We start from the raw sequence: 11,723 nt of genomic DNA, 5'->3' as shown, positions 1-11,723 counted from the left end.
GTTACTCATATCATATAGCAGTGTGACCACATGCAACATCTGCATAGCAATCAAATGTCTGCAGTTCATCAATACCTCTGAATTTAGAATACCCTCTGACATTTATATTACATTTATGCAGTGTGATTACATGCAAAATCTGCACAAGAATTAAAATGCCCATAGCATTTTTTTTTCTCATATCATATTGCAATGTGACCATATGCAATATTTGCACAAGAATCAAGCTTTTGCACTTTTGTCAATATCCTTGACAGTTTATATACTCCTTAACTGTTGGAATGTCAGGGCACTCTCTGATACTAAGGCATTTATGGTTATCGATTGGAAGTATTTATATGCAATATTGGTACAAGAACCAAATGACCACAGTTTGTTAGTATCCTTTAGGGATCCTTTTCTTTCTCTCTCTCTCCTGTAATTAAGAAATATACCTTTAACTAGTGGAGAGCACTAAGCTCCGTTTTTTCTGATATATTTACCTCTATGTAGAACTCCATCTGGGCACACTACCAAATCTGGCATCAGTTTAGAGCCCACTGTATATAAAATATATCTCTTTCATGCTCTCTCATCCATTAATTTGGACAGCAGAAGCACTTTGGCAGTCATACTCTCTCATTCAGCAGATTACGGCCATACTCCACAGGATACGCCTGATCTCGTCTGATCTTGGAAGCAAATCTGTGGTAGGCCTGGTCAGTAACTGTGTGGGGGACCAACAGCGAACACCAGGTGCAGTAAACAACCCAGCTGAACAGCAGAAGTAAGACATACCCCTCCTTTTTTTCTTTCTTCAATTACTTTATTTTTCTGTTGATTTAAGTGTGAGTATCTCACTGTATTATTACTAAATATACCGTATACAAATAAATCCTTTGGTTTCCAACATATTTCCATGCAAAACCCATAATACTGTCTTTTGCATACCTTTATTAATCACAATATTGTTTTACCACCGAGTATGTAAATGCATTTATCTTTACATTGTGTTTTCAGACCTTAACTGATTACATAGAGTCTAATAATACACTGCTCACTATTTAATGTGTATGTAAATGCCTTTATCCTCACATCGTGTTTTCAGACTTCTATTGATTGCATAGAGTCGAATAATACACTGTCTAATCGAGTAACAAGCCTTCCCAGCAACACCACTGCCCAGATCTTGCGCAGCAGGTGTCTAAGGACCTTCTAAGGCAACATTTAAAGATCATACTGTCTTGAATCTTTTTTCTTTAAGAAATTGTACAACATTGAGAAACTGAACATAGGTAATAATCCTGAGGGACCATAACTACACCCTGTCTCAAATTATAGACAGTTCTGTCCCAATATTAACTATAAATAATTTTCACCCAGGCATTTCTTATATTTATTCCTATATTAGAAGCATTGAGCGATATGCATGAATAATATGCATGAATATATTTGTTCACAAGATTTAATTTTTATTATTGAGTCACTAGATTTTTATTCTATCTATTAAAAGTTATGTTTTAGTGTCTAACATTTTGGACTAAGAGTGCCCCAACAAAGAGTCTCTCTCCCCTCTTTTCCTATTACTGTACTCAATATGCCCCGGTGATCTAGTGGGGTCCCTGCTCGATGACAGTGTCCATACCAGCGTCGCGGCCCATCTCCCTAGTAGTCCACGACAGGAACACGATTTAATGGCAGGTCCCGCCTGGGGGACCCTCTTACCTCACACTGACATATCAGAGATGCGCCCCTTGAAGTCTTCTTAGAAAGCTTTTCAGGGCTGCCCAGTGAAGCCACCCTGTTAAGTGACCTGCTGCTGCAGGCACCAGCTCATAACTGGGCTCACAGTGCCTGGAGGCGGGGTTGCAGAGGAGGCCCCAGTGCATCGTGGGACAGCCTAAAGCTTTAGCCTGTTGGTGCCTCTGGATCAAGATCCACTCTACACCCCAATGTTTCCCTGTGGAACACAATGTACCCTGCTGCAGAAATATATATATATATATGGCATACTGTCTGCACCCATAGCAAGGCCATATAAAGGAGTGCCTGGTACATACCTCCATCTATAATCCAGAGAACCGGCACATGCCAGCATTATTTGCACAATAGATAAAAGCCATTAATCAATGGCAGCATATACAATACAGTGCACATTCAGCAAGGTACATTAGAATTCCATATAAGCCAGAGGCATGGCAGGAATAGAATAATGGATGTTAAAGCATGGTACATAGCAGCAGTGTACACAGTGTTAGGGTGGTCATTAGCAGCACGTCTTTCACACAATGCTGCAGCCGGAAACAGTATATATTTCATGCTATAGAAATGCACAGACAATCTATGCACAACAAAATATTACAGTAACAAGTTTTGCTTTGGACATAGCGTTCGTACTCGTTGTACTGATGTTTTGTTGTTTGACTTCATATCTTGTTTTCGCTGTGTTTTATTCTACGAAGTGCTCATTGTATTTTGTATTGTTGACTGATTATCAAGAAAAAATGATTTTTATAAAAAAAACCTCATTGCTGTAGTCGGGTACTAATGTGCCCTCCAGTGCCGTAACTAGGCATTTTAGCGCTGTGTGCAAGAAACGACATTGGCGCCCCCCATGCAAGATAGGGGCAGTGCGCGCCGTAGGCGCGCCAAAAATATATAGGGGCGTGGCTTCATGGGGAAGGGGCGTGGCCACAAAATAATAGCAATTCATACTACGGTGCACAGTAGTCTCCATTATTCAAATTACGCTGCACAGTAGCGCCACTACACCACGTAGAGCCCCTTTTATACATTACAGCAGACAGCGTCCCCCTTTTTACACATTACAGCAGACAGTCCCCCTTTTTACACATTGCGGCAGCCAGTCCCCCTTTTTACACATTGCGGCAGCCAGTCCCCCTTTTTACACATTGCGGCAGCCAGGACCCCTTTTTACACATTGCGGCAGCCAGGACCCCTTTTTACACATTGCGGCAGCCAGTCCCCCTTTTTACACATTACGGCAGGCAGGCCCCCTTTTTACACATTGCGGCAGCCAGGACCCCTTTTTACACATTGCGGCAGCCAGGACCCCTTTTTACACATTGCTGCAGCCAGGACCCCTTTTTACACATTGCGGCAGCCAGTCCCCCTTTTTACACATTGTGGCAGCCAGTCCCCCTTTTTACACATTGTGGCAGCCAGTCCCCCTTTTTACACATTGCGGCAGCCAGGACCCCTTTTTACACATTGCGGCAGCCAGGACCCCTTTTTACACATTATGGCAGACGGTGTCCCCCAGAGAGAGAGAGAGAGAGAAAGAGAGAGAGGGATATACTTACCTTCTCCCCGCTGACAGGCTCCTCGTGCTGGCATCTCCCTCTCTGTGCAGGTAGGTGAGAAGGAGGAGGAGGGAGGGGGAGCAGGGAGCTGCAGCAGCGCTGTGTCATTGGTAGTAAGCGCCGCTGCAGCATCCCCCTCTCCTTCCGTATTGGCTGCCCGGCGCTGCTGTGGATGCTGGGATGGAGGAACCGCATCCCAGCATCCACAGCAGCGCCGGGCAGCCTATACGGAAGGAGAGGGGGATGCTGCAGCGGCGCTTACTACCAATGAAATAGCGCTGCTGCGGCTTCCTGCTCCCCCTCCCTCCTCCTCCTTCTCACCTGCCCGGCGCTGCCCTCTCCTCCAGCGCGGCTGCGGCGCACACAGCAGAGACTTCAGAGGCGGCATGTAATGAGTCAATTTGACTCATTACATGCCGCTGGCCGCGCGCCCTCAGGGCAACTGCGCTGTGTGCCAAGCCCACTTGGCACACACGTAGTTACGGCCCTGGTGCCCTCCATCCACCACGTATTTGAGGTCACTAAGAGGGGTCTGGACCAGGGAGCCTAGGGACTCATCTGGTGGCACTCCCGGGTGCAGGGTGCCAAATGTAGGTACAGCGGTGAACCCACATCACCTGCCTTGTGCCCTGGCAGTGCCACTGCCCACAACCCCTAGTTACTGTCCTGCTTGTGCTCAGGTGTTCATACATACTGACAGACATCAACTAACTGTGCATAACACAAGGGAGTGGAAACCAAAGCTCTTGTTCTTTCTCTAACGTCCTAGTGGATGCTGGGGACTCCGTAAGGACCATGGGGAATAGACGGGCTCCGCAGGAGACTGGGCACTCTAAGAAAGATTTAGTACTACTGGTGTGCACTGGCTCCTCCCTCTATGCCCCTCCTCCAGACCTCAGTTAGAATCTGTGCCAGGACAGAGCTGGGTGCTACTTAGTGAGCTCTCCTGAGCTTGCTAATAAGAAAGTATTTTGTTAGGTTTTTTATTTTCAGAGAGATCTGCTGGCAACAGACTCTCTGCTACGTGGGACTGAGGGGAGAGAAGCAGCCCTACTCACCGAAGATAGGTCCTGCTTCTTAGGCTACTGGACACCATTAGCTCCAGAGGGATCAAACACAGGAACCTAACCTTAGTCGTCCGTTCCCGGAGCCGGGCCGCCGTCCCCCTCGCAGAGCCAGAAGACAGAAGCCGGCGGGTTGAAGCAAGAAGACGTCAAAATCGGTGGCAGAAGACTCCTGTCTTCATATGAGGTAGCGCACAGCACTGCAGCTGTGTGCCATTGCTCCCACACTAACCCACACACTCCGGTCACTGTAGGGTGCAGGGCGCAGGGGGGGGCGCCCTGGGCAGCAATTCAGTACCTCCTGGCAAAAGCAGCATATATACAGTTGGACACTGTTATATGCATGAGCCCCCGCCATTATTTTTACACAAAATCGCGGGACAGAAGCCCGCCGCTGAGGGGGTGCGGCCTTCTTCCTCAGCACTCACCAGCGCCATTTTCTCTCCACAGCACCGCTGAGAGGAAGCTCCCCAGGCTCTCCCCTGCAGAAGCACGATAGAGAGGGTGAAAAAGAGAGGGGGGGCACATAAATTTGGCGTAAAAACAATATATACAGCAGCTACTGGGTTAACACTAAGTTACTGTGTGATTCCTGGGTCATATAGCGCTGGGGTGTGTGCTGGCATACTCTCTCTCTGTCTCTCCAAAGGGCCTTGTGGGGGAACTGTCTTCAAATAGAGCATCCCCTGTGTGTGTGGTGTGTCGGTACGTGTGTGTCGACATGTCTGAGGTAAAAGGCTCCCCTAAGGAGCAGATAGAGCAAATATGTGTGTGAGAGGGTGTCTCCGTCGACAACGCCGACACCTGTTTGGATATGTGTAAGTGCTAAGGTGAATTTATTGCACAAAAGATTAGAGAACAGACAGGAAATCTACCCATGTCTGTCACTATGTCGCAGAGACCTTCAGAGTCTCACAATGCTCACTATCCAAAATAATAAACACTGATATCGACACAGAGTTTGACTCCAGTGTCGACTACGATAATGCAAAGTTACAGCCAAAATGGCAGAAAGGTATTCAATATATGATTATTGTAATAAAAGATGATTTGCATATCACTGATGACTCATCTGTCCCTGACACAAGGGTACACATGTTTAAGGGGAAGAAAGCTGAGGTAAATTTCCCTCCTCTCATGATGAAAAAGAGCGGGAATCTCCAGACAAGAGACTGCAGCTTCCCACAAAGAATTCTCAGGCAGTATCCTTTCCCCACTAGGGCCAGGATATGATGGGAATCTTCCCCTAGGGTGTCACATTTGCCCAAAAGGTAGCCCTGATAATCTCAGGGATCCTGAAGATAGCGTGCACATTCTGGTACACTACTCAGACCAGCGATTGCGTCGGCATGGGTTTATAGCGCTGTGGCAGCGTGGACAGGTACCTTATCAGCAGAGATTGAGACCCTAGTATGCATATAGATTATATATATATATATATATATATATATATAGAGAGAGATATATAGAGAGATATATATATATATATATTAAAGATGCTGTCTTAAGAGATATGTATATATATATAAATCATGCCCAAAGAGACATGAGTATACTGGGTCCTAGAGTCAAAGCTTGACGTGTCCTGTAGAATATGCAATGGACAGATGATGCCGACTTAAGAGGCATATGGAAGGCTGAGGATTGTGTGGAGAAGGGTTCTCGGACCTGGTCTCCACAGCTATTGCTGATAATTCTGATATTTTGCCTTATATTCCTGCACAGCCTAGGAAAGCACGACATTATCAAATGCAGCCTTTCAAATAAAGAAACAAGAAAGTCCGTGGTGCGTCCTTTCTTGCCAGAGGCGGGGGCAGAGGAAAGAAGCTGCACAACACAGCTAGTTCCCAGGAACAGAAGTCCTCCCCAGCCTCTACAAAAATCCACCGCATGTCGCTGGGGCTCCACAGGCGGAGCTGGGCCCGGTGGGGGCACGCCTTCGTAAGTTCATCCACAAGTGGGTTCACTCCCTGTTAGATCCCTGGGCAATAGATATTGTGTCTCAGGGATACAAGCTGGATTTTGAGAAGATGCCCCCTCACCGACGGCCCTGCCGGCTTCCCCCCACGAGAGGGAAACAGTGTTAACTGCAATTCACAAATTGTATCTTCAACAGGTGGTGGCCAAGGTTCCCCTCCTTCAACAAGGAGGGGGTTATTATTCGACCATGTTGTAGTCCCGAAACCAGACGGTTCGGTCGGACCCATATTGAATTTAAAATCCCTGAACATATACCTGAAAAGGTTCAAGTTCAAGATGGAATCGCTAAGAGCGGTCATTGCAAGCCTGAAAGGGGGAGATTTTATGGTGACTCGGGACATAAAGGATGCATACCTTCATGTCCCCATTTATCCACCTCATCAGGCGTACCTCAGAATTGCGGTACGGGATTGTCATTAGCAATTTCAGACGTTGCCGTTTGGTCTCTCCACGGCCTCGAGAATATTCACCAAGGTAATGGCGGAAATGATGGTGCTCCTGCGGAAGCAAGGTGTCACTATTATCACGTACTTGGACGATCTCCTCATAAAAGCGAGATCAAGAGAGCAGTTGTTGAACAGCGTATCACTTTCTCTGGAAGTGTAACGGCAACACGGCTGGATTCTATATACTCCAAAGTCGCAGTTGGTTCTTACAGCTCAGCTGCCTCTCCTAGGCATGATCCTAGACACAGACCAGAAAAGGGTTTATCTCCCGATAGAGAGAGCTCAGGAGCTCGTGACACTGGTCAGGAATCTATTAAAACCAAAACAGGTGTCAGTGCATCACTGCACTCGAGTCCTGGGAAGGAGGGTGGCATCATACGAGGCCATTCCCTTCGGCAGATTCCATACGAGAACCTTCCAATGGGACTTACTGGACAAGTGGTCCGGATCACATCTTCAGATGCATCGGTTAATCACCCTATCCCCCAGAGCCAGGGTGTCTCTCCTGTGGTGGCTGCAGAGTGCTCACCTTCTCGAAGGTCGCAGATTCGGCATTCAGGAATGGGTCCTGGTGACCACGGATGCAAGCCTCCGAGGGTGGAGGGCAGTCACACAGGGAAGAAATTTCCAAGGGCTGTGGTCAAGGCAGGAGACTTGCCTTCACATCATTATTCTGGAACTAAGGGCCATATACAACGCCCTAAGTCAAGCGGAGACCCTGCTTCGCGACCAACCGGTTCTGATTCAGTCAGACAATATCACCGCAGTGGCTCCTGTAAACCGCCAAGGCGGCACAAGGAGCAGGGTGGCGATGGTACAAGACACCAGAATTCTTCGCTGGGCGGTGAATCACGTAAGCGCACTGTCAGCAGTGTTCATTCCCGGGAATGGACAACTGGGAAGCAGACTTCCTCAGCAGGCACGACCTCCACCCGGGAGAGTGGGGACTTCATCAAGAAGTCTTCGCGCAGATTGTAGGCCGGTGGGAACTGCCACAGGGGGACATGATGGCATCCCGCCGCAACAAAAAGCTACAGAGGTATTGCGTCAGGTCAAGAGACTCTCAGGCGATAGCTGTAGACGCACTGGTGACACCGTGGATGTTCCAGTCGGTTTATGTGTTTCCTCCTTTTCCTCTCTTACCCAGGGTGCTGAGAATCATAAGGAAAAGAGGAGTGAGAACAATACTCATTGTTCCGGATTAGCCAAGATGGACTTGGTATCCAGAGCTGCAAGAAATGCTCACAGAGGACCCATGGCCTCTGCCTCTAGGGCAGGATCTGTTGCAGCAGGGACCTTGTATGTTCCAAGACTTACCGCAGCTGCGTTTGACGGCATGGCGGTTGGACGCCGGATCCTAGTAGAAAGGAGGGATTCCGGATGAGGTTATTCCTACGCTGATAAGGACTAGGAAGGAACGTGACGGCTAAACATTATCACCGTATACGGCGAAAATATGTTGCTGGGTGTGAGGCCAGGAATGCCTCTACAGAGGAATTCCAGCTGGGCCGTTACCTTCACTTCCTACAGTCGGGAGTGACTTTGGGCCTAGAATTGGGGTCCATTAAGGTCCAGATTTCGGCCCTATCCATTTTCTTTCATACAAAAACTAGCTTCTCTACCTGAAGTTCAGACGTTTGTAAAGGGAGTGCTGTATATTCAGCCCCTTTTTTGTGCCACCAGTGGCACCTTGGGATCTTAACGTGGTGTTGAGTTTTCTGAAATCTAACTGGTTTGAGCCGCTTAAGACCGTGGAGTTAAAAAATCTCGCGTGGAAAGTGGTCAAGAATTGGCGGCTTTGTCATGTAAAAGCCCCTATCTGGTTTTCCATATGGACAGGGCAGAATTACAGACTCGTCCGCAATTTCTGCCAAAGGTGGTGTCATCTTTTCATTTGAACCAACCTATTGTGGTGCCAGCGGCTACTCGTGACTTGGAGGATTCCAAGTTACTAGATGTGGTCAGGGCTTTGAAGATTTATGTAGCCAGAACAACTGGAGTCAGGAAACCTGACTCGCTGTTTATCCTGTATGCATCCAACAAGCTGGGTGCTCCTGCTTCAAAGCAAACTATTGCTCGCTGGATCTGTAACACGATTCAGCAGGCTCTTTCTGCGGCTGGCTTGCCGCCTCCAAAATCAGTAAAAGCCCATTCCACAAGGAAGGTGGGTTCTTCTTGGGTGGCTGCCCGAGGGGTCTCGGCATTACAGCTTTGCCGAGCAGCTACTTGGTCGGGTTCAAACACTTGTGCAAAGTTCTACAAGTTTGATACCCTGGCTGAGGAGGACCTTGTGTTTGCTCATTCGGTGCTGCAGAGTCATCTGCACTCTCCCGCCCGTTTGGGAGCTTTGGTATAATCCCCATGGTCCTTACGGAGTCCCCAACATTTACTAGGACGTTAGAGAAAATAAGATTTTACTCACCGGTAAATCTATTTCTCGTAGTCCGTAGTGGATGCTAGGCGCCCGTCCCAAGTGCGGACTTCTTCTGCAATACTTGTATATAGTTATTGCTTAAATAAGGGTTATGTTATGGTTGCATCAGGTTTGTCTGATGCTCTGTTGTTGTTCATACTGTTGACTGGGTATGTTATCACAAGTTATACGGTGTGATTGGTGTGGCTGGTATGAGTCTTACCCTGGATTCCAAAATCCTTTCCTTGTAATGTCAGCTCTTCCGGGCACAGTTTCCTTAACTGAGGTCTGGAGGAGGGGCATAGAGGGAGGAGCCAGTGCACACCAGTAGTACTAAATCTTTCTTAGAGTGCCCAGTCTTCTGCGGAGCCTGTCTATTCCCCATGGTCCTTACGGAGTCCCCATCATCCACTACGGACTACGAGAAATAGATTTACCGGTGAGTAAAATCTTATTTTTTCTGTAATAAACTGCGCTGATCCTTCTCTTCCACAGGGAGATGTTTAGTTTTAGTTAAGAAAAAATGTTTACCTTTTTTCTTTCCATCTATAGGGTTTAGGACACAGGTTCTCAAACTCGGTCCTCAGGACCCCACACAGTGCATGTTTTGCAGGTCTCCTCACAGAATCACAAGTGAAATAATTAGCTCCACCTGCGGACCTTTTACAATGTGTCAGTGAGTAATTAATACACCTGTGCACCTGCTGGGTTACCTGCAAAACATGCACTGTGTGGGGTCCTGAGGACCGAGTTTGAGAACCACTGGTTTAGGAGATTACTGCTATTGCAGAAAGCGTAAGTGATGTTTTCTTCTTCTCATTTGTAGAATTGTGTAATGTCAGATGGCATAGCAGTATCAGTAGTCCCTCCTTAGCAGGGAATAGCAGTGCTGTAACTATCTCCCAATCAGCTATAACAACCCTCAGGGCACCCATATACTGTATGTGATATGTAATATATGTTGTGGGTTTCTGTGTGCCATAATATTCTGTATTTTCTGCTTGTAGGGATTTCTATAAACGACTGAATTTTTTGGCAGCTGGTGATGTAAGTTATTTTATAATATATATACATTTACACACACAGGAATGGTGAAATGTATTATACATATTTAAAGGTTTATATTGTAAACTTATCTTTTTTCCCCTTCTATAGCAAGGCTTTGATACACCAGGTATGTCCTAAGATGTTATGTGGCTGTTACACTCTCATGCCAGCCAGAATACTGTATGTTTTATTATATGCAAATGTCTAAAAAAATGTAATAAATCTAAAATTACTCCTTATATTTTTCAGACATGTTGCCACAGGAGGAGGAAGGGTAATTATATTATTTTATTTTAAAGTTTGGACAATTTAGGTTTGGTAGAACCGCATTAATATGAGCGCAGAACTAAACATGATTGTTATGAAAAAATACTGGGGAAGTGATAAAGCAGTGATAAGTGCAAGGTGATAACGCACCAGCCAGTCAGCTCCTAACTGGCATTTTCAAATCCATAATAATTGGCTGGTGCATTATCACCTTGCACTTATCACTGTTTTAACCACTTCTTTATCCTTTCTCCAGGTTAATACATCTGCCCCATTGTTAGATATCCTTTTATAAACTGTGATGAGGTTACTTGAATAAAAATTGCATGCTCTGTAACATCTTAACAACATTCTGGCAGTGTCATACTGGTACATGAAGGGCCCTCAGGGAAAATACAATGGTAGGGGTCCACTAAAGGACGGGTGGTTAGCTGATTGAAGGGATGTGACAGAGTATCACAATGCCTGCCCTTATAATACAGAGAGCAAATGCAATGACACCATATAATATAGATAGCAGCACAGTGACTGTAATATAAAGAGACAACACAGTGACCGCCTAATACAGACAAAACAAACACTCCATCACATAAGCCTGCACGTACCAGTTTATTTCTCTCTGAAGTCCTTCGGTCCAAGGGGATCCACTTTGCTTAACTTAGTCATCCTGTTAAAAAAAAAAAGGGAAAAAGGGGGAAAAAAGCATTATACAGCAAGTTTATTCCCACAGGCTGAGGTCAGACCATGGTCTAAATACACAGTACTATGCAGTGGCTTTTGCCAGCTACCAATTCTCCGCAGAGTTGGCCCTGAAATAAAAAAAAAAACATAACTGGTTTTAATCTTAATATTGATGCTGTTTTGAAATTCAGGGTAGAACCCGTTGAGAATAAGCGGTTTACATAAACCCCCTCTATATTTCTTCTGTATAGTCAGGTAGTGTTAAGGCCCATATAGACGGGCCGATGCAGGAGAGATGTGTGCTGAGCGAACCGCTCAGCACACATCTCTCCAGCCGCTCAGCACAGCGCGATCTGTGCTGAGCGTGCAGGGGGAGACAGGGGGCGCTCACTTCACCCAGCGGGTGAAGTGAGCGACCCGCTAGATTGGCCTGCATGCAGGCCAATCTAGCAGCAGCGATAGCGATGTGCGGGGCCGCGCATTGCTATCGCTGAGGGGGGCTACACACGGAGCGATCATGCTG

Source organism: Pseudophryne corroboree, chromosome 7 (assembly GCF_028390025.1).
Source record: "Pseudophryne corroboree isolate aPseCor3 chromosome 7, aPseCor3.hap2, whole genome shotgun sequence".
In the NCBI taxonomy this organism is placed as follows: domain Eukaryota; kingdom Metazoa; phylum Chordata; class Amphibia; order Anura; family Myobatrachidae; genus Pseudophryne; species Pseudophryne corroboree.
The sequence above is the reverse complement of the archived record's forward strand: the minus strand, read 5'-3'. Positions refer to the sequence as shown.